A 24,937-nucleotide genomic window follows, 5' to 3' on the forward strand; every position below is an offset into this window, starting at 1 on the left:
ACTTTTAAACTTCGTATACTGGTAGAATGTGTCGAAAGAAAACATTATTTGGATCTTTTCCTTTTGATAGACAGATTTCAACACAATTTCTAGTTAACTAAACACTTTTAAACTTTGTATACTGGTAGAATGTGTCGAAAGAAAACATTATTTGGATCTTTCCCTTTTGATAGACAGATTTCAACACAATTTCTAGTTAACTAAACACTTTTAAACTTCGTATACTGGTAGAATGTGTCAAAAAACAACTTTATTTGGATCTTTTCCTTTTGATAGACAGATTTCAGCACATATTCTAGTTAACTAAACACTTTTAAACTTCGTATACTGGTAGGATGTGTTGAAAGAAAACATTATTTGGATCTTTTCCTTTTGAACGGCAGTTATCAACACAATTTCTAGTTAACTAAACACTTTTAAACTTCGTATATACTGTAGAATGTGTCAAAAGACAACATTATTTGGATCTTTTCCTTTTGATAGACAGATTTCAACACAATTTCTAGTTAACTAAACACTTTTAAACTTCGTATACTGGTAGAATGTGTCGAAAGACAACATTATTTGGATCTTTTCCTTTTGATAGACAGATTTCAACACAATTTCTAGTTAACTAAACACTTTTAAACTTCGTATACTGGTAGAATGTGTCAAAAGACAACATTATTTGGATCTTTTCCTTTTGATAGACAGATTTCAACACAATTTCTAGTTAACTAAACACTTTTAAACTTCGTATACTGGTAGAATGTGTCGAAAGAAAACATTATTTGGATCTTTTCCTTTTGATAGACAGATTTCAACACAATTTCTAGTTAACTAAACACGTTTAAACATCGTATAATGGTAGAATGTGTCAAAAGACGACGTTATTTGGATCTTTTCCTTTTGATAGACAGATTTCAACACAATTTCTAGTTAACTAAACACTTTTAAACTTCGTATACTGGTTGAATGTGTCGAAAGAAAACATTATCTGAATCTTTCCCTTTTGATAGACAGATTTCAACACAATTTCTAGTTAACTAAACACTTTTAAACTTCGTATACTGGTAGAATGTGTCAAAAAACAACTTTATTTGGATTTTTCCTTTTGATAGACAGATTTCAGCACAAATTCTAGTTAACTAAACACTTTTAAACTTCGTATACTGGTAGGATGTGTCGAAAGAAAACATTATTTGGATCTTTTCCTTTTGATAGACATTTCAACACAATTTCGAGTTAACTAAACACTTTTAAACTTCGTATACTGGTAGAATGTGTCGAAAGAAAACATTATTTGGATCTTTCCCTTTTGATAGACAGATTTCACACAAATTCTAGTTAACTAAACACTTTAAAACTTCGTATACTGGTAGAATGTGTCAAAAGACAACATTATTTGGATCTTTTCCTTTTGATAGACAGATTTCAACACAATTTCTAGTTAACTAAACACTTTTAAACTTCGTATACTGGTAGAATGTGTCAAAAGACAACATTATTTGGATCTTTTCCTTTTGATAGACAGATTTCAACAACACATTTCTAGTTAACTAAACCTTTTAAACTTCGTATACTGGTAGAATGTGTCGAAAGAAAACATTATTTGGATCTTTCCCTTTTGATAGACAGATTTCAACACAATTTCTAGTTAACTAAACACTTTTAAACATCGTATACTGGTAGAATGTGTCAAAAAACAACTTTATTTGGATCTTTTCCTTTTGATAGACAGATTTCAGCACATATTCTAGTTAACTAAACACTTTTAAACTTCGTATACTGGTAGGATGTGTTGAAAGAAAACATTATTTGGATCTTTTCCTTTTGAACGGCAGTTATCAACACAATTTCTAGTTAACTAAACACTTTTAAACTTCGTATACTGGTAGAATGTGTCAAAAGACAACATTATTTGGATCTTTTCCTTTTGATAGACAGATTTCAACACAATTTCTAGTTAACTAAACACTTTTAAACTTCGTATACTGGTAGATGTGTCGAAAGACAACATTATTTGGATCTTTCCTTTTGATAGACAGATTTCAACACAATTTCTAGTTAACTAAACACTTTTAAACTTCGTATACTGGTAGAATGTGTCAAAAGACAACATTATTTGGATCTTTTCCTTTTGATAGACAGATTTCAACACAATTTCTAGTTAACTAAACACTTTTAAACTTCGTATACTGGTAGAATGTGTCGAAAGAAAACATTGTTTGGATCATTCCCTTTTGTTAGACAGTTTTCAACACAATTTCTAGTTAACTAAACACTTTTAAACTTCGTATACTGGTAGAATGTGTCAAAAGACAACATTATTTGGATCTTTTCCTTTTGATAGACAGATTTCAACACAATTTCTAGTTAACTAAACACTTTTTAACTTCGTATACTGGTAAGATGTGTCGAAAGAAAACATTATTTGGATCTTTCCCTTTTGATAGACAGATTTCAAACAATTTCTAGTTAACTAAACACTTTAAAACTTCGTATACTGGTAGAATGTGTCAAAAGACAACATTATTTGGATCTTTTCCTTTTGATAGACAGATTTCAACACAATTTCTAGTTAACTAAACACTTTTAAACTTCGTATACTGGTAGAATGTGTCAAAAGACAATATTATTTGGATCTTTTCCTTTTGATAGACAGATTTCAACACAATTTCTAGTTAACTAAACACTTTTAAACTTCGTATACTGGTAGAATGTGTCGAGAGAAAACATTATTTGGATCTTTCCCTTTTGATAGACAGATTTCAACACAATTTTTAGTTAACTAAACACTTTTAAACTTCGTATACTGGTAGAATGTGCCAGAAGACAACATTATTTGGATCTTTTCCTTTTGATAGACAGATTTCAACACAATTTCTAGTTAACTAAACACTTTAAACTTCGTATACTGGTAAAATGTGTCAAAAGACAACATTATTTGGATCTTTTCCTTTTGATAGACATTTCAACACAATTTCTAGTTAACTAAACACTTTTAAACTTCGTTATACTGGTTATAGAGTGTGTCAAAAGACAACATTATTTGGATCTTTTCTTTTGATAGACAGATTTCAACACAATTTCTAGTTAACTAAACACTTTTAAACTTCGTATACTGGTAGAATGTGTCGAAAGAAAACATTATTTGGATCTTTCCCTTTTGATAGACAGATTTCAACACAATTTCTAGTTAACTAAACACTTTTAAACTTCGTATACTGGTAGATAGAATGTGTCAAAAGACAACATTATTGGATCTTTTCCTTTTGATAGACAGATTCAACACAATTTCTAGTTAACTAAACACTTTTAAACTTCGTATACTGGTAGAATGTGTCAAAAGAAAACATTTTTTGGATACTTTCCTTTTGATAGACAGATTTCAACACAATTTCTACTTAACTAAACACTTTTAAACTTCGTATACTGGTAGAATGTGTCAAAAAACAACATTATTTGGATCTTTTCCTTTTGATAGACAGATTTCAACACAATTTCTAGTTAACTAAACACTTTTAAACTTCGTATACTGGTAGAAGATGTCGACAGAAAACATTATTTGGATCTTTTCCTTTTGATAGACATATTTCAACCCATTTTCTAGTTAACTAAACACTTTTAAACTTCGTATACTTGTAGAATGTGTCAAAAGAAAACATTACTTGGATCTTTCCCTTTTGATAGACAGATTTCAACACAATTTCTAGTTAACAAACACTTTTAAACTTCTTATACTGGTAGAATGTGTCAAAAGACAACATTTTTTGGATCTTTTCCTTTTGATAGACAGATTTCAACACAATTTCTATTTAACTAAACATTTTAAACTTCGTATACTGGTAGGATGTGTCGACAGAAAACATTATTTGGATCTTTTCCTTTTGATAGACAGATTTCAACACAATTTCTAGTTAACTTAACACTTTTAAACTTCGTATACTGGTAGAGTGTGTCAAAAGACAACATTATTTGGATCTTTTCCTTTTGATAGACAGATTTCAACACAATTTCTAGTTAACTAAACACTTTTTACTTCGTATACTGGTAGTAGATGTGTCAAAAGACAACATTACTTGGATCTTTGCCTTTTGATTGACAGATTTCAACACAATTTCTAGTTAAGTAACACTTTTAAACTTCATATACTGGTAGGATGTGTCGAAAGAAAACATTATTTGGATCTTTCCCTTTTGATAGACAGATTTCAACACAATTTCTAGTTAACTAAACACTTTTAAACTTCGTATACTGGTAGAATGTGTCAAAAGAAAACATTATTTGGATCTTTTCCTTTTGATAGACAGATTTCAACCCAATTTCTAGTTAACTAAACACTTTTAAACTTCGTATACTGGTAGAATGTGTCACAAGAAAACATTATTTGGATCTTTCCCTTTTGATAGACAAATTTCAACACAATTTCTAGTTAACTAAACACTTTTAATCTTCGTATACAGGTAGAATGTGTCAAAATAAAACATTATTTGGATCTTTCCCTTTTGATAGACAGATTTCAACACCATTTCTATTTAACTAAACACTTTTAAACTTCGTATACTTGTAGAATGTGTCAAACGAAAACATTAGTTGGATCTTTTCCTTTTGAACGGCAGTTTTCAACACAATTTCTAGTTAACTAAACACTTTTAAACTTCGTATACTGGTAGAATGTGTCAAAAGACAACATTACTTGGATCTTTGCCTTTTGATAGACAGATTTCAACACAATTTCTAGTTAAGTAAACACTTTTAAACTTCATATACTGGTAGGATGTGTCGAAAGAAAACATTATTTGGATCTTTCCCTTTTGATAGACAGATTTCAACACAATTTCTAGTTAACTAAACACTTTTAAACTTCGTATACTGGTAGAATGTGTCAAAAGACAACATTATTTGGATCTTTTCCTTTTGATAGACAGATTTCAACCCAATTTCTAGTTAACTAAACACTTTTAAACTTCGTATACTGGTAGAATGTGTCACAGGAAAACATTATTTGGATCTTTCCCTTTTGATAGACAGATTTCAACACAATTTCTAGTTAACTAAACACTTTTAAACTTCGTATACTGGTAGAATGTGTCAAAAGAAAACATTATTTGGATCTTTTCCTTTTGATAGACAGATTTCAACCCAATTTCTAGTTAACTAAACACTTTTAAACTTCGTATACCGGTAGAATGTGTCAAAAGAAAGCATTTGGATCTTTGCCTTTTGATAGACAGATTTCAACACAATTTGTAGTTAACTAAACACTTTTAAACTTCGTATACTGGTAGAATGTGTCAAAAGAAAACATTACTTGGATCTTTTCCTTTTGATAGACAGATTTCAACAGAATTTCTACTTAACTAAACACTTTTAAACTTCGTATACTGGTAGAATGTGTCAAAAGACAACATTATTTGGATCTTTTCCTTTTAATAGACAGATTTCAACACAATTTCTAGTTAACTAAACACTTTTAAACTTCGTATACTGGTAGAATGTGTCAAAAGAAAACATTACTTGGATCTTTTCCTTTTGATAGACAGATTTCAACACAATTTCTAGTTAACTAAAGACTTTTAAACTTCGTATACTGGTAGCATGTGTCAAAAGAAAACATTACTTGGATCTTTTCCTTTTGATAGACAGATTTCAACACAATTTCTAGTTAACTAAACAGTTTTAAACTTCGTATACTGGTAGAATGTGTCGAAAGAAAACATTATTTGGATCTTTTCCTTTTGATTGACAGATTTCAACACAATTTCTAGTTAACTAAACACTTTTAAACTTCGTGTACTGGTAGAATTTGCCAGAAGACAACATTATTTGGATCTTTTCCTTTTGATAGACAGATTTCAACACAATTTCTAGTTAACTAAACACTTTAAATATCGTATACTGGTCGAATGTGTCAAAAGACAACATTATTTGGATCTTTTCCTTTTGATAGACAGATTTCAACACAATTTCTAGTTAACTAAACACTTTTAAACTTCGTATACTGGTAGAAGGTGTCGAAAGAAAACATTATTTGGATCTTTCCCTTTGATTGACAGATTTCAACACAATTTCTAGTTAACTAAACACTTTTAAACTTCGTATACTGGTAGAATGCGTCAAAAGAAAACATTACTTGGATCTTTCCCTTTTGATAGACAGATTTCAACACAATTTCTACTTAACTAAACACTTTTAAACTTCGTATACTGGTAGAATGTGTCAAAAGACAACATTATTTGGATCTTTTCCTTTTGATAGACAGATTTCAATACAATTTCTAGTTAACTAAACACTTTTAAACTTCGTATACTGGTAGAATGTGTCAAAAGAAAACATTACTTGGATCTTTTCCTTTTGATAGACAGATTTCAACACAATTTCTAGTTAACTAAACACTTTTTAACTTCGTATACTGGTAGAATGTGTCAAAAGAAAACATTACTTTACTTGATCTTTTCCTTTTGATAGACAGATTTCAACACAATTTCTAGTTAACTAAACACTTTTAAACTTCGTATACTGGTAGCATGTGTCAAAAGAAAACATTACTTGGATCTTTTCCTTTTGATAGACAGATTTCAACAATTTCTAGTTAACTAAACACTTTTAAACTTCGTATACTGGTAGGTAGAAGGTGTCGAAGAAAGAAAACATTATTTGGATCTTTTCCTTTTGATAGACAGATTTCAACACAATTTAGTTAACTAAACACTTTTAAACTTCGTATACTGGTAGGTAGGATGTGTCGAAAGACAACATTTTGGATATTTTCCTTTTGATAGACAGATTTCAACACAATTTCTAGTTAACTAAACACTTTTAAACTTCGTATACTGGTAGAATGTGTCGAAAGAATACTTTATTTGGATCTTTTCCTTTTGATAGACAGATTTCAACACAATTTCTAGTTAACTAAACAGTTTTAAACTTCGTATACTGGTAGAATGTGTCGAAAGAAAACATTATTTGGATCTTTTCCTTCTGATAGACAGATTTCAACACAATTTCTAGTTAACTAAACACTTTTAAACTTCGTATACTGGTAGAATGTGCCAGAAGACAACATTATTTGGATCTTTTCCTTTTGATAGACAGATTTCAACACAATTTCTAGTTAACTAAACACTTTAAATATCGTATACTGGTAGAATGTGTCAAAAGACAACATTATTTGGATCTTTTCCTTTTGATAGACAGATTTCAACACAATTTCTAGTTAACTAAACACTTTTAAACTTCGTATACTGGTAGAAGGTGTCGAAAGAAAACATTATTTGGATCTTTCCCTTTTGATTGACAGATTTCAACACAATTTCTAGTTAACTAAACACTTTTAAACTTCGTATACTGGTAGAATGCGTCAAAAGAAAACATTACTTGGATCTTTCCCTTTTGATAGACAGATTTCAACACAATTTCTACTTAACTAAACACTTTTAAACTTCGTATACTGGTAGAATGTGTCAAAAGACAACATTATTTGGATCTTTTCCTTTTGATAGACAGATTTCAATACAATTTCTAGTTAACTAAACACTTTTAAACTTCGTATACTGGTAGAATGTGTCAAAAGAAAACATTACTTGGATCTTTTCCTTTTGATAGACAGATTTCAACACAATTTCTAGTTAACTAAACACTTTTTAACTTCGTATACTGGTAGAATGTGTCAAAAGAAAACATTACTTGGATCTTTTCGTTTTGATAGACAGATTTCAACACAATTTCTAGTTAACTAAACACTTTTAAACTTCGTATACTGGTAGAAGGTGTCGAAAGAAAACATTTTTTGGATCTTTTCCTTTTGATAGACAGATTTCAACCCAATTTCTATTTAACTAAACACTTTTAAACTTCGTCTACTGGTAGAATGTGTCAAAAGAAAGCATTTGGATATTTTCCTTTTGATAGACAGATTTCAACACAATTTCTACTTAACTAAACACTTTTAAACTTCGTATACTGGTAGAATGTGTCGAAAGAAAACTTTATTTGGATCTTTTCCTTTTGATAGACAGATTTCAACACAATTTCTAGTTAACTAAACACTTTTGAACTTCGTATACTGGTTGAATGTGTCGAAAGAAAACATTATTTGGATCTTTTCCTTTTGATAGACATATTTCAACACAATTTCTAGTTAACTAAACACTTTTAAACTTCGTATACTGGTAGAATGTGCCAAAAGACAACATTATTTGGATCTTTTCCTTTTGATAGACAGATTTCAACACAATTTCTAGTTAACTAAACACTTTTAAACTGCGTATACTGGTAGAGTGTGTCAAAAGACAACATTATTTGGATCTTTTCCTTTTGATAGACAGATTTCAACACAATTTCTAGTTAACTAAACACCTTTAAACTTCGTATACTGGTATAGTGTGTCAAAAGACAACATTATTTGGATCTTTTCCTTTTGATAGACAGATTTCAACACAATTTCTAGTTAACTAAACACTTTTAAACTTCGTATACTGGTTGAATGTGTCAAAAGACAACATTACTTGGATCTTTGCCTTTTGATAGACAGATTTCAACACAATTTCTAGTTAACTAAACACTTTTAAACTTCGTATACTGGTAGGATGTGTCGAAAGAAAACATTATTTGGATCTTTTCCTTTTGATAGCCAGATTTCACTTCGTATACTGGTAAAATGTGTCAAAAGAAAACATTATTTGGATCTTTTCCTTTTGATAGACAGATTTCAACACAATTTCTAGTTAACTAAACACTTTTGAACTTCGTATACTGGTAGAATGTGTCAAAAGACAACATTATTTGGATCTTTCCCTTTTGATAGACAGATTTCAACACAATTTCTAGTTAACTAAACACTTTTGAACTTCGTATACTGGTAGAATGTGTCAAAAGACAACATTATTTGGATCTTTCCCTTTTGATAGACAGATTTCAACACAATTTCTAGTTAACTAAACACTTTTAAACTTCGTATACTGGTTGAATGTGTCAAAAGACAACATTACTTCAATCTTTGCCTTTTGATAGACAGATTTCAACACAATTTCTAGTTAACTAAATACTTTTAAACTTCGTATACTGGTAGGATGTGTCGAAAGAAAACATTATTTGGATCTTTTCCTTTTGATAGCCAGATTTTACTTCGTCATACTGGTAAAATGTGTCAAAAGAAAACGTCATTTGGCTTTGGATCTTTTTCTTTTTGATACGACAGATTTCAACACAATTTCTAGTTAACTAAACACTTTTTAAACTCGTATACTGGTAGAATGTGTCAAAAGAAAACATTTGGGATCTTTTTCTTTTTGATAGACAGATTTCAACCTTTTTTTTTACACCCAATTTCTGTTACTACCTTTTAAACTTCGTATACTGGTAGGTGTGTCAAAAGACAACATTATTTGGATCTTTTCCTTTTGATAGACAGATTTCAACACAATTTCTAGTTAACTAAACACTTTTAAACTTCGTATACTGGTTGAATGTGTCAAAAGACCAACATACTTTGATCTTTGCCTTTTGATAGTACAGATTTCAACACAATTTCTAGTTAGCTAAACACTTTTAAACTTCGTATACTGGTAGAATGTGTCAAAAAGAACATTTGGATATTTTCCTTTTGATAGACATATTTCAACACAATTTCCAGTTAACTAAACACTTTTTAAACTCGTATACGGTAGAATGTGTCAAAAGAAAACATTTGGATCTTTTCCTTTTGATAGACAGATTTCAACACAATTTCTAGTTACTAACACTTTTAAACCTTCGTTACTATATTTCTGACCAAAATACACCCTATGTTTTCATTAAATTCTAAAATAATCAGAATCCAGCTTGTTTTCACTAAATAACTAACTTTTTTACTTATCAACATATAAATGTGATATTTGGAACATATTAAAGAAAGGTTTCTTAATCATTCTATTTCATAACTTTTTTCTCAAAGTGACTTTAATTAACATGTAATCCAGGTAAATTGAGCAAAAGGTAAAAATATTAAAATTTTGTTTTAAACATCACCATAGAAATAATCATCAGCTAATATCAAATGGGTATGCAACAAAATTTTGTAAAGAAGAATTGTGCACATCACTATTCATCAGTTGAATTTAATGCACAACAGGTGTACCATAAAGTGGAAATAAGTGAAATACTGGAATCCACCGTAAGTTTGACCGAACTAAAGAAATCAGTCAAAAAATAATAGTACGCCCTAGTTATGGTATGGAAGTGGATAAATTCCAGACCACATCGTTCCCTAGGCCATGCTGACTAACATTATTTTCCTTGTATAAAAACTAAATCCACGCAGTACCCAGTATTGCTTCACAAATTTTCCGAATTTGAACCCCCCCTTTTGAGTTTGTTTACATTCTGCGTAAGTTTGTTTCCGCATTGATCGCTTCAAACAATAACTTCCAGAAACCAACATCATACGCTAAGCCATGCTGACTAACATTAGTTTCCCTGTATACAACTAAAATCCACAACAAGTACCAGTATTTTGTTTCCAAAATTTTTTCAATCGGAAATCATGCTTGATAACATGAAACTCCTATCTATTTTCAAAGTTGAAGAAAAATCGATGTCCATAAAAATGTGGAAAATGATCTCCCAAAATTCAGGGGATTGAAATTACACCGTTGAATCTTTGTACAAACTGTAGATGAACTGTTTACGAAGTATACATCATACGTTTTCACGAATGTACAATGAGATTGCTCTGATATTCTCATTAAATAGAATAGGTAAATTGGGCGGTTTGGTCACATTAAGCCAAATATTTTTTTCGGACGGCTATTGGGCGGTTTGGTTAACGAAAGGGTTTTAAAACTTCGTATACTGGTAGAATGTGTCAAGAGAAAACATTATTTGGATCTTTTCCTTTTGATAGACAGATTTCAACACAATTTCTAGTTAACTAAACACTTTTGAACTTCGTATACTGGTTGAATGTGTCAAAAGACAACATTACTTCAATCTTTGCCTTTTGATAGACAGATTTCAACACAATTTCTAGTTAACTAAATACTTTTAAACTTCGTATACTGGTAGGATGTGTCGAAAGAAAACATTATTTGGATCTTTTCCTTTTGATAGCCAGATTTTACTTCGTATACTGGTAAAATGTGTCAAAAGAAAACATCATTTGGATCTTTTCCTTTTGATAGACAGATTTCAACACAATTTCTAGTTAACTAAACACTTTTGAACTTCGTATACTGGTAGAATGTGTCAAAAGAAAACATTTGGATATTTTTCTTTTTGATAGACAGATTTCAACCCAATTTCTAGTTAACTAAACACTTTTAAACTTCGTATACTGGTAGAGTGTGTCAAAAGACAACATTATTTGGATCTTTTCCTTTTGATAGACAGATTTCAACACAATTTCTAGTTAACTAAACACTTTTAAACTTCGTATGCTGGTTGAATGTGTCAAAAGACAACACTACTTGGATCTTTGCCTTTTGATAGACAGATTTCAACACAATTTCTAGTTAGCTAAACACTTTTAAACTTCGTATACTGGTAGAATGTGTCAAAAGAAAGCATTTGGATATTTTCCTTTTGATAGACATATTTCAACCCAATTTCCAGTTAACTAAACACTTTTAAACTTCGTATACTGGTAGAATGTGTCAAAAGAAAACATTTGGATCTTTTCCTTTTGATAGACAGATTTCAACACAATTTCTAGTTAACTAAACACTTTTAACCCTTTCTTTACTATATTTCTGACCAAAATACACCCCTCATGATTTTCAATTAAATTCTAAAATAATCATGAATCTAGGCTTGTTTCACTAAATAACTAACTTTTTTACTTATCAACATATAAATGTGATATTTGGAACATAATTAAAGAAAGGGTTCTTAATCAATTCTATTGCATAACTTTTTTCTCAAAGTGACTTTAATTACAGGTAAATCCAGGTAAATTGAGCAAAAGGTAAAAATATTAAAATTTTGTTTAAACATCACCATAGAAAATAAATCATCAGCTAATATTCAAATGGGTATGCAACAAAATTTTGATAAAGAAGAATTGTGCACATCACTATATCATCAGTTGAATTTAATGCACAACAGGTGTACCATAAAGGTGGAATAAACTGAAATATTGGAATCCACCGTAAGTTTGACCGAACTAAAGAAATCAGTCAAAAAATAATATACGGCCCTAGTTATGGTATGGAAGGGATAAATTCCAGACCACATCGTTCCCTAGGCCATGCTGACTAACATTATTTTCCTTGTATAAAAACTAAATCCACGCAGTACCCAGTATTTGCTTCACAAATTTTCCGAAATTTGAACCCCCATTTTGAGTTTGTTTACATTCTGCGTAAGTTTGTTTCCGCATTGATCGCTTCAAACAATAACTTCCAGACCACATCATACGCTAAGCCATGCTGACTAACATTAGTTTCCCTGTATACAAACTAAATCCACAACAGTACCCAGTATTTGTTTCACAAATTTTTCAATTCGGAATCAATGCTTGATAACATGAAACTCCTATCTATTTTCAAAGTTGAAGAAAAATCGATGTCCATAAAAATGTGGAAAATGATCTCCCAAAATTCAGGGAATTGAAATTACACGTTGATCTTTGTACAAAACTGTAGATGAACTGTTTACGAAGTATAATCATACGTTTTCACGAATGTACTAATGAGATTTGCTCTGATATTCTCATTTAAATAGGAATAGGTAAATTTGGGCGGTTTGGTCACATTAAGCAAAATATTTTTCGGACGGCTTTGGGCGGTTTGGTAACGAAAGGGTTAAACTTCATATACTGGTAGAATGTGTCAAGAGAAAACATTATTTGGATCTTTTCCTTTTGATAGATAGATTTCAACACAATTTCTAGTTAACTAAACACTTTTAAACTTCGTATACTGGTAGAATGTGTCAAAAGAAAACATTATTTGGATCTTTTCCTTTTGATAGACAGATTTCAACACACTTTCTAGTTAACTAAACACTTTTAAACTTCGTATACTGGTAGAATGTGTCAAAAGAAAACATTATTTGGATCTTTTCCTTTTGATAGACAGATTTCAACACAATTTCTAGTTAACTAACACTTTTTAACTTCGTATACTGGTAGAATGTGTCAAAAGAAAACATTATTTGGATCTTTTCCTTTTGATAGATAGATTTCAACACAATTTCTAGTTAACTAAACACTTTTAAACTTCGTATACTGGTAGAATGTGTCAAAAGAAAACATTATTTGGATCTTTTCCTTTTGATAGATAGATTTCAACACAATTTCTAGTTAACTAAACACTTTTAAACTTCGTATACTGGTAGAATGTGTCAAAAGAAAACATTATTTGGATCTTTTCCTTTTGATAGATAGATTTCAACACAATTTCTAGTTAACTAAACACTTTTAAACTTGGTATACTGGTAGAATGTGTCGAAAGAAAACATTATTTGGATCTTTTCCTTTTGATAGACAGATTTCAACACACTTTCTAGTTAACTAAACACATTTAGGCTTCGTATTCTGGTAGAATGTGTCAAAAGAAAACATTATTTGGATCTTTTCCTTTTGATAGACAGATTTCAACCCAATTTCTAGTTAACTAAACACTTTTAAACTTCGTATACTGGTAGAATGTGTCAAAAGAAAACATTATTTGGATCTTTTCCTTTTGATAGATAGATTTCAACACAATTTCTAGTTAACTAAACACTTTTTAACTTCGTATACCGGTAGAATGTGTCAAGAGAAAACATTATTTGGATCTTTTCCTTTTGATAGACAGATTTCAATGCAATTTCTAGTTAACTAAACACTTTTAAACTTCGTATACTGGTAGAATGTGTCAAAAGAAAACATTATTTGGATCTTTTCCTTTTGATAGACAGATTTCAACGCAATTTCTAGTTAACTAAACACTTTTAAACTTCGTATACTGGTAGAATGTGTCAAGAGAAAACATTATTTGGATCTTTTCCTTTTGATAGATAGATTTCAACGCAATTTCTAGTTAACTAAACACTTTAAAACTTCGTATACTGGTAGAATGTGTCGAAAGAAAACATTATTTGAATCTTTCCCTTTTGATAGACAGATTTCAACACAATTTCTAGTTAACTAAACACTTTTAAACTTCGTATATTGGTAGAATGTGTCAAGAGAAAACATTATTTGGATCTTATCCTTTTGATAGACAGATTTCAACGCAATTTCTAGTTAACTAAACACTTTTAAACTTCGTATACTGGTAGAATGTGTCAAAAGACAACATTATTTGGATCTTTTCCTTTTGATAGATAGATTTCAACACAATTTCTAGTTAACTAAACACTTTCAAACTTCGTATACTGGTAGAATGTGTCAAAAGAAAACATTATTTGGATCTTTTCCTTTTGATAGATAGATTTCAACACAATTTCTAGTTAACTAAACACTTTTAAACTTCGTATACTGGTAGAATGTGTCAAAAGAAAACATTATTTGGATCTTTTCCTTTTGAACGGCAGTTTTCAACACAATTTCTAGTTAACTAAACACTTTTAAACTTCGTATACTGGTAGAATGTGTCAAAAGAAAACATTATTTTGAACTTTTCCTTTTGAACGGCAGTTTTCAACACAATTTCTAGTTAACTAAACACTTTTAAACTTCGTATACTGGTAGAATGTGTCAAAAGAAAACATTATTTGGATCTTTCCCTTTTGATAGACAGATTTCAACACAATTTCTAGTTAAGTAAACACTTTTAAACTTCGTATACTGTTTACGAAGCATAATCATACGTTATCCAAATAATATTTTCTTTTGACACATTCTACTAGTATACGAAGTTTAACCCTTTCGTTACAAAACCGCCCAAAGCCGCCCGATATTCAACTAGTATACGAAGTTTAAAAGTGTTTAGTTAACTAGAAATTGTCTGGAAATCTGTCTATCAAAAGGAAAAGATCCAAATAATGTTTTCTTTTGACACATTCTACCAGTATACGAAGTTTAAAAGTGTTTAGTTAACTAGAAATTGTGTTGAAATCTGGCTGTGAAAAGGAAAAGATCCAAATGTTTTCTTTTGACACATTCTACCAGTATACGAAGTTTAAAAGTGTTTAGTTAACTAGAAATTGTGTTGAAATCTGGCTGTGAAAAGGAAAAGATCCAAATGTTTTCTTTTGACACATTCTACCAGTATACGAAGTTTAAAAGTGTTTAGGTAACTAGAAATTGTGTTGAAATCTGGCTGTGAAAAGGAAAATATCCCAAGATAGAGTTTAATAAAAATAAAGATGAAGAAAGTTTATTTTTAAATGTAAAACTTGGAAATATTTATTTCAGGGGCTCCAAAGTGTGAGAACAGGTGTGTACACACAGAGGCTACATGTCAGGAATTAGGGGCTGCATCTCAGGCAATAGGTGAGTATAAAATAATAGTTCCCAATTGATTTCTGTAAGGTTTTCTTCCCCCGAGTATATTGTGCTTGAAAGAATAACTGAAAACAGCTTCCATTCCTATTTTCCAATTGAACGATTATCTGTATAATAATTGAATTAAAGATATCGATTTACTGTGAGTTTATGAAATACCCATTGAGGTTAATGCTGTTGGTAATAATGTTCAAATTAGAAGACACAATAGAGTTAATTTTGTCATTTGGTCACAGAACTCATCATCATCATCATCATCATCATCATCATTTAACATCCGTTTCTTATGGTGGCATCGGTCGGACGATTTCACTGGCAAGGCAGTAGGCTGCGCCAGGCTCCAATGTGATCTGGCAAGGTTTCCACATATGTATGCCATTCCTAATGCCAACCACTCTGAGAGTGTGGTGGGTGCCTTTTTACGTGCCTCCGGCACAGGAGCCAGTCGGGGTGGGGGCTGGCATCGACCACGTTCGGATGGTGCTTTTTACGTGCCACCGGCACAGGGAACCAGTCAGGCGGCAGTGACAAGGACCTATGCTTCTATGGTACTTATAACGTGCCACAGGAACAGGTGCCAGTCAGGCGGCACTGGCATCGGTCACAACTACAATTTCCATTTTGATTTCGATCTTGAATTGCTTTTGATTTGTCACTTCTGTTATTGCCTGGTGGACTATGATGAAAACGAGGGGTTCAGGAATGATCCCTAGTGAACTCCTACTTCTAACCGGAATTCTTCACATTTTACTCATTGCCGATCCTCACCTTACTACAGGGCCTCTTCAACTCTTATAATCGCTCGTCAATCCCTAGTTTCCGCATTAGCTGTAAAAAGGATTTTATTAAATATTCCACTGAAATTTCATAAAATCAAGGTTAACGTGGTTGGTAAAATGGTTAAATAAGAAGACATAATAGAGTTAATGATGTCTTTTAGGACAGAGAACTAAAACATTTTGTTGTTTATTTGTAAACAGGTGAGGTAACGAGAAAGATTTTCTTTCTTTTACTAAAGTCTTTCCTAAGTTTTCTGATAGGTTATTGTTATTGTGTGTTATTGTTATGTAGCCAGATGTCTGTCATGACATGTTGTTTAGGTACCTACCCTGAATGTCTCAGGTCAGAATAACTTTGTTATAAATTAAAGAAATTAAAAATCAAATCTCTAAGATTATAAGTATAATGATCATTAACGTTGATTAAATATTAAATTTAGTATTGAAAGGTGAACATCTGTTTGCATTTAAATAAAATATTGATGTTGACATAAAATATAAAAATAGGAATTATATATGAGTTCCCTGTGTGATTTGATCTCACCAATCCTTGTTTGTAACTATATATAATATACACTTATTACATTGTTTGGACAACATTTACCATCCATATAGTCATTCTTTTTCTCACTCTTGTTAGATTTTAGATGATATTAATGCTAAAAGAGGCACAGTTTTCTGAGTGTTTCACCCTTTGGTCTTGATTGTTGCGTTCAAATTATTTAATGAAAGATAGTCATTGTTATTTGACCAGGAAATGAATTAATCATTAGTATTTGGCAGTGGACTTGGTTATATCTTTCTTCGTTTGCTCATGGAACTACCAGAATATTAGCTGTGCTGAGACACAATCATATTCATAGTAATGAAGGCTATATGTTCTTTACTCAGATTATATACAATCTATATTGATATCTAATATTGCACCGTCAAGCACAGTGCCATTGTATCACATATATACCCAATTATCATGATAATTAATAAGCTATAATTCATTAACTCTCTTACATTTGTATGTCTGAAATGTAAACTTATTTTGTCATAGGAACATCGTGTACCCTCACCTAACATTTTACACCTTGTTAGGGATCATGGTGGGGAAAGAGTGTATGGTTTCTAGGTTGTTGGTGATGTTTTTTAGGGGACAGATTGTGTGCGGGGTGGGGGGTATGCACATAAAGGACATGCCTTGATGGCCTCGATGTCACTTAGCCAGTTGGGTCTTTTCAAGCACAGAAAATTGCTGATTGTCTCAGTCGTTTTAGTTATCTTCCCGTGTGAAGCTCAGCATCTGAACATCATTTCTCACCACTTTGTCCCATGTCTTCCTCAGTCTTCCTCTTCCTCAGCTTCTCTCCACATTTAGAGATCCGCATCTCTTTATGCTGATCACCTCATCCATATGCATCACATAACCATACTATGAAAGATCTCTCTTTTGAACTCTACATCGGATGACTCTTATACCCAGATTTGCTCTTAAGACATTTCCACTGTGACTTACCTGAACACTGATGTTGTACATCCAGTGGAGCATACTGGCTTCATTTTTCTCCGACCCTTTGCATGTCTTCTATCTTCACAGCCTATCTTTCATTATTGTGTTGTACATCTGTCCGTCCGTACAAGTCTCATACAATCTGCTTTCCACTCTTAGGGAGAAGCCCTTCGTTACCTACAGAGTGGGGGCATTTGGGACGGTTAATCTTGACTATGGTTATAGGAATATTTCACAATTATAAAATATCGATGTTCATTAAAGAAATTTTACTATAAAGTATAATCTTGGAAATATTTATTTCAGCAAGGCTAATATTTGAAGACAAAGAGGTCCAGACAGTAGAAGAGTCACGTGCTGAGTATAGAATGACATTACATAATTGATTTCTATAAATTTTAGCTTTTACTGAGCTATTGTGGTCAATAGAATGACCGAGAACAGGTTCCACTGCTACATTTCATTTGAATGCTTCGCTATAAAGAAGTTCTGTTCTTCTACAACAACACGAATATCCAATAAATGTACTTTATGCAAACATCAGTTACTCATTCACTCGCAGAAAGAAAGATACAAAAATTAAATATAAACCCTGAAACAGTTCTCTCCCGTTAAGGAGAATATTCGCCCTGTTTGTCATCTCATTGTACTCTCATTCATTCTCTCTCTCACTCATGCTCTTTCTCTCCGTCTTTTCAAGAAAGATGCTGGTTAAAAGTTTCAATACAATAAATGATATCATCCTCATCCTTTCTCATCTGCTCTCCATGCTCCATACACTAGGTGGGTCATCACTGTCCAAGTCAGTTGTATCTGAAATTACTGCCAACCGTCATTTGTTGAGGAAAACATCTCACTTAAACATTGCAGCTTTTCTAAGGTGGTAGACCCTTTCTAACCCCAACCACTTTATAAAGGGTCCTGGGTATATTTTATTGTCGCACAAGCATTAGAAATGATCATCAATTTCCCAACAATATCAAACGTTCCTTTCAAACTTGTGGTTTCATCTTTCCTAGTTTCCACCAACCACTTCCTGGTGTGTTCTGGGAGCATTTAATTATAGCACAAGTAGTAATCAAGTTGTGTAACATTCTACATAATTAGACGGTCCTCACTACTCTATGATGTTTTGCTTCACTGAAGCTGATGACATTTTCAGGAGGTGAGAAGGGAATGTGATGACAAAAGAATCAGGATGCGGGGAGAGAAATTTGCAATACCCCCTCTCCCGGCTGTGGGGTCTTTGTCTTACATGTCTTTTGGCTAAATATGCCAGTACTTGTGCTTTATAAAAAGGGGCCACGTACACTCTGTGAGGTGGTTGGCATCAATAAGAGCATCCTACCATAGAAAACCATGCCAAAGAAACCATCTGGGGCCTGGTGCAGTTGTCTGGCTTGTCAGATCCTGTCAAGATTTCCAACCCATTCCAGCATGGAAAACAAACTTTGAATGTTGATGATGATGATGATGATGCTGTTCCAGTAACTCATCATAATTCTTTGTCTTAGATTGTTACAGTAGTTTCCTGTCTGGTATAACATATTAGCTCATTATAATAATATCGATTGTGGAAACCGGTTCAGTGATTTTGATAACATTCATATTGAACAGAGAACATATGTTCACATTTGAACAAAACATTGATGCTAACATATGCAATACATGGAAAGGAATGAACGTATGAGATTCCAGTGTGACTTGAACTCACAACTCTTTTCTAACTATATATATATATAATTATCGCTTGTTACGATGTTTGAATAACGTTTACTGTCCATATATAGACATCGTTATACTGACAATTGTTGGCTTTGAGATGGTTTCAATTGTAAGAGAGTCACTGTTTTCAGTCTTTCACATTTTGGTTTTACTTCCGACTTGATTGTTATGTTGAAATTAGATCATGGAACCTGGTCATTGTTATTTGACCAAGAAAAGAATTCATCATTAGTGTTCGGTACTGGAAATGGTTACATTTTTCTATGGTTTCTCATGGAACTACCATAATATCAACTGTGCTGAGACACAACCATATTAATTGTAACAAATGTCACATGTTCTTCACACAGATTTTATACAATCTATATTGATAGTTAGTGTTTATACGCCGCATTAACATGATAATTAATCAGCTATCATTCATTAACTCTCTTAAACTTGTCTTTGTGAATGTTTCATAGCATTATCTTGTACCCTCATCTGATATTTTACACCTTATTACCCTCAAAGTTAACATAACTTTTACATGGGTACACAACCACATCCCTACGAACTAGTTTTTACAGCTGTATGCCCTTCCCACAATAATAAAGTGTTGATTATCAATAACTATAATGAAATTATACTATGAAACTTGAAAATATTCATTTCAAAGACTCCAACTTCTGTGAAGGATGCCTTGACAACATCACAGCCAGTTGGTGAGTAGCAATAACAGTACCTCATGGATTTCTATATTTTTAACCTTCACCTGAGCATTTGTAGTTTATCAGAATGACTGAGGACAAGATCCATTCCTAATTTACATCTGAAATATTAGCTGTATAATAATTCTATTAGTCATTTTGATATCAATGGAATTTCACAAAATATCCATGGTTCGGAAAATGGATAATTTAGAAGACAATAGAATTAATACTGTATTTTGAAACGGAGGACTAAAATATGTAGTTTCTAAGTTTACTGATAGGTTATAGCTGTTGTTGCTATTTAGGCAAATATCTCTCATAATGTGACAGATTTACAATGAAATGTGTTCCTTATGTGAACACCCTGCCTTTTTGTTTTCACTGATAATAAATTTATCATTACATCCCCTAAACATTGTCTTTATCCATGTAAAAGTATTAGGTTTGATGTTGAGACAACCGTTCTCTCTCTCCCTCTCTCTCCAAGATAGACACTGATGACCCTCATCATTTATCATCTGATGTCTATGCTCCTATCGATTGGATGGATGATTCCTATCCATGTCAGTTCTTATCAACAAATACTTGATTGGATGAGGAACACATTCCGGCTTTTCTATGGTGATGTGCCTTTCCTAACATCAACCTCTTTAAAAAGGGCCTTGGGCACAATTTTGTTCCAAAAGCCCTAGAAAAATGATCATGTCGTCAACAAAATTAAACGCTCCTCTTTAACTTCTACAAGGGAATTCTGTTTGCAGATACTGAGAACAGAAAGCTAAAATACAATAAAGATGAACTGGATGGATATATGCTGGAGATCCAAAGCAAAAGCAATGATTCCCATTCATAGACAGTTTGAAATGTCCATTGAAACCAGCAATCAAATACCGATTGATTAGTTCAGACTAATTTCAACCTTGAATATAGATGGCGAGATTTATAAGGTTGTATTCACAAAGAGATCAACTGTAAATCTACAGAATAATGAATATGGGACTAAAAGTATCTCGAAGACTGGAATCCTCTGGCATTCCTGGCTGTGTGGAACATGTGTCTTAAATCTAGGATGTGATACAAGACGGAAAGAAGAATAAAAGGGATTGAATGTTGTGTGATTTGATCTGGTTTATGGTTCTCTAGCAAACAAATTGTTGATGGAAGCAGTGGACCTGTTTTATATATGAGAAAAGATTAAGGATCTGATGAGGAGCTGCTATAACAATTTCGATATGCAGTTCATGAGGAAAACTTTCTCGGCAGACTGGTGTCATTTTGAAACGAGAATTGCTGTAGTTTCTACAAAATCAGTCATTTGGTTTGTGATTGTTATGGAGACGTTACTTAAATCAGCAGATTGATAAGAAATGGCTCAAAGGAAAACACTCGAGAAGACATTAATGGATTACATAACAATAGTAACAACAATAAAAGGATATGCAAATAGTTCTGGATTAACTCGGTAGACTGAGGAACTTGGTGAAGAATGTGGTTCAATGCAAATGAGTAATGCAGCCCGTCATTTGTGAAAGGTCAGCAGAAACAAGTGAAGGTCAAAATAGCAGGAGAAACCCTGATGAAGTTTAAAGGGAAACTTGAAAAAACTATTACGACGATGGTACACTACCTAATTTTGCAATAAGAGTAAGGCATTGAGATCAAGTCACAGAACGAAGATGGGTTAAAAGAAATAAATATGCCAAACATTCTGGAAAATAAAGATTTGGAGCTCGCACTTTGTATTCCGTCTTTCTTTTATATTTTGAGTATCAGTCCTTTTGTACCATTTCAGATGTCTTCACTGCAATAATGTGTAGATGTCCAGTTGTATGTAGTGAATGGGGTTTTGTACAAGTGTACAGTGTTTTAGGACACCTGATATCACTTTTTGTTTCATCTGTGGAGGACTGATCATTGCTCACCTTTATTAAGGAGTCTTAAAATATTCCCTGTACCAGATAATGACCAGGTGAACTGAGATGTGGGATGATAAAATTCAAGATTTCCAACAGCAAAGAGAACAGGTATTACGTTTATTTTACTTGAAGTGGTGTGTCATGCATTTGTGACGAGATCTTTGGAGACCACATTGGATGATATTGGACTTTAGCAGAAGATGAGGAGAATGGTGGTTAGTGAAGTGTAGAGTTCAGAGGACAGTCACATGTCATAGATATGGTACAGATATATGAAAGGAGAGAGAGAACTATGAGAAGAAACAGTCTCATGAAATGATAATTAAATGAAATAATTGCAACAATGTTAGATTATGTAGGATGTCTCTGTTAAAGAGAAACCTGGTTTCGGAAAGTTAGTCTATTTTGTTGCGGGCCTAAATATTGAGCTATTACCTGGTCCCACGATGGAAAGTATAAAAATACTGAGCAAAACCCTAGTGGTCACCAGCCAACCACTGATGATAACAATGTCCCACAACAATAAACTACAGAATATTTATAGAGATAAATAAGTTTTACAATCAATTATAAAACTTGGAAATATTTATTTCAGAGAGTCCAGTTCTGAAGGAGAGGGATCTTCTGAGAGTGGCTAAGAGGTTAGGACGTGATTGGTGGCAAGTGGGTGAGTATATTTGATTTCTATATATTTACTTTCACCTGATCTATTTTATTTGTCAGAATGAATGAGAACAAGTTACATTCCTCATTTCCAATTGATAGGTTACCTGTATGACAATTTTATTTACGATATTCCTGATATTTCATAAAATATCCACTGGGGTTAGCATGGTTGGTAATAATGGATAAACTAGAAAACACAAATGGCGTTTAATATTATCTTTTGGAAGAGGGAACTAAAATATATTGTTTAAGGGTAAACAGGTGAGTGAATTTGTTTTACATTTTCTTTAGGTTCACTGTTAGGTTATTGTAATGAAGGACAAGTACCAAAGTTCACATCTAAAACAAAGCATCTTTATTCAAACAGAAGACTTTGAGTTTGGTTCTTCTTGCAGCCATTATTTATTGGGTTATTGTGTTGGAAGCTGATAATTCCAATTTATTTTGCCATTTTGCAATGACTTTACCACATCACATGTGTCTGTAAATGCTTCAATAAAAAGAGATTTAATAAAGGTGACACAGCGAAATCCTATCATTCTCCTCAGGCGAAAACAAAGAATTCCTTTAAGGGAATTTACCAGAAAATGAACATTCACAATTCAAGCCGAACTGCAGGGGGCATCTCTCATTGAGACTGACATAATAATAACTGAATAGGCTCTGTAGAATTGATCGAACCTGGAGTTCATTGGAGAAGTTTGAAATGGGATTGAATTTGACTTAGAATTATCGACTGTTGGACAATCACTGATCATTCGATTTCCAGTGTCCTCTTGGGATCTTTGCAAGGTAGTAGATGACACAGAGGGACAGTACTTTCATGACCCTTTGAATACCAGGTCTGAAATCTACCAGAATAAGACAGGTATATGGGATTCATTCTAAGGGTCTTTGGAGTAATGTTACTCAATAGGATTTACAGTTCAGAGATCTGGGAGTCTCTCCAGGTTGAACCACGTCTCCTCCACATCTGTGGTACCTCGGACATGTAATCAGGGTGTTGCAGGAATGAATTACAGGACAGGTTCTCAAAGTCAAACCAATGGAACAGGGTACCGAGGGGGAGCCAAGAAAGAAATGGTTGGATGATATCCATAGTCTTAGTTCTTCACATCATAGAATACAAGCAGAATGTCTAATGATGGATGCTTCTGATAGGACCCTATGGAGGAGGTGCCTGAGGACTCTTTCCCCACAGCCCTTTCAAGAATATTGAGCAGAGGAAATGGATGGATCATATGCTTTCACTGTTGGAGGTCAATGTTAATTCTTGAGGTTCTGATATACTTTTGCCTTCACAAAAGTTTTCCTGCCCTCGTTTACCATATATTTTCTCAAGTATAATTTTCAATTAATTTTCTTTAAAAATCTCGTTTAATTCAAACTCTTTGTTATTTTTGTCAATAGAAAACAATGTCTTATATTTTTCATGTTTCTTAGCTATTTCTTTTTTTTATTTCTCTAATGATAAAGTTTGTTTGTTTTATTCATAACAACCTACAGTACACAGCGTTTTATGTTATTGTCAATGTTGTTGCATTTATTTCTTATTGTTGTGTCTTTTGCAGCTATTTATTTTGGAGTTGATACAACTGAACTGAAAATTGATGATGAGTCTATTGACACTGTAAAACATGGCTACCTGATTCTTTACAAATGGTTCAAAAATTGCGACCCAGAAACACGGACACACGCAACATTACGTGCAGCTCTTGAAGAAGCTGAAAGTTTCGCTGCGATGGAATGTCTGTCATTAGACGCAAAGTGAATTTCTGTGTAACTGTTGTTGTTTAGCCTCAGATTAACCTTGACCAAACAGAGACTTATGATCAAACGCTTTCCAGCCAGGACCATCATGCCTATTTCCAAAGAGAACCCACAACCACATTGTCCAATATGCCCTTCTGTACAGTGATATCGTGTGAATTTAGCTACTAATTCTAGCAGGTATATCAACCACATAGTGATCCCTTCACTGGTTTGGCTCCTTTGTTAAAAATTCACATTTAAAATAAAGACAAACTTTGAAATGTTCATTTATTGTTGTTGCTGTTGTTGTATATCTAATCCCCTCCCTAAACAACCCCATTGTTATATAGACAGCTTTAATATCTTCTGCTATATTGATAGTTATCTACCTTCATTTTAGCTGAGAGTAGAATGCCTCATATATATATATATATTATATATATATATATATATATATATATATATATATATATATATATATATATATATATATATATTTGTAAAAAATGAAGTTCGAAAAT

At 32.4% G+C, this 24,937-nt stretch overlaps 1 long non-coding RNA gene across 1 annotated transcript in view; it reads left to right on the forward strand.

Annotated features, from left to right (window-relative positions):
* The window catches only part of LOC115230068, a 127,653-nt gene extending 102,950 nt beyond the window's left edge, over window positions 1-24,703 (forward strand). Inside the window, exons 2-4 of the long non-coding RNA XR_003883398.2 lie at window positions 15,302-15,379; window positions 22,594-22,665; window positions 24,236-24,703. This is a non-coding gene — a long non-coding RNA (uncharacterized LOC115230068). The remainder of the gene's footprint in view (window positions 1-15,301; window positions 15,380-22,593; window positions 22,666-24,235) is intronic.
* The last annotated feature ends 234 nt before the right edge of the window (window positions 24,704-24,937 follow it).

Source organism: Octopus sinensis, unplaced genomic scaffold, assembly GCF_006345805.1.
Source record: "Octopus sinensis unplaced genomic scaffold, ASM634580v1 Contig14345, whole genome shotgun sequence".
In the NCBI taxonomy this organism is placed as follows: Eukaryota; Metazoa; Mollusca; class Cephalopoda; order Octopoda; family Octopodidae; genus Octopus; species Octopus sinensis.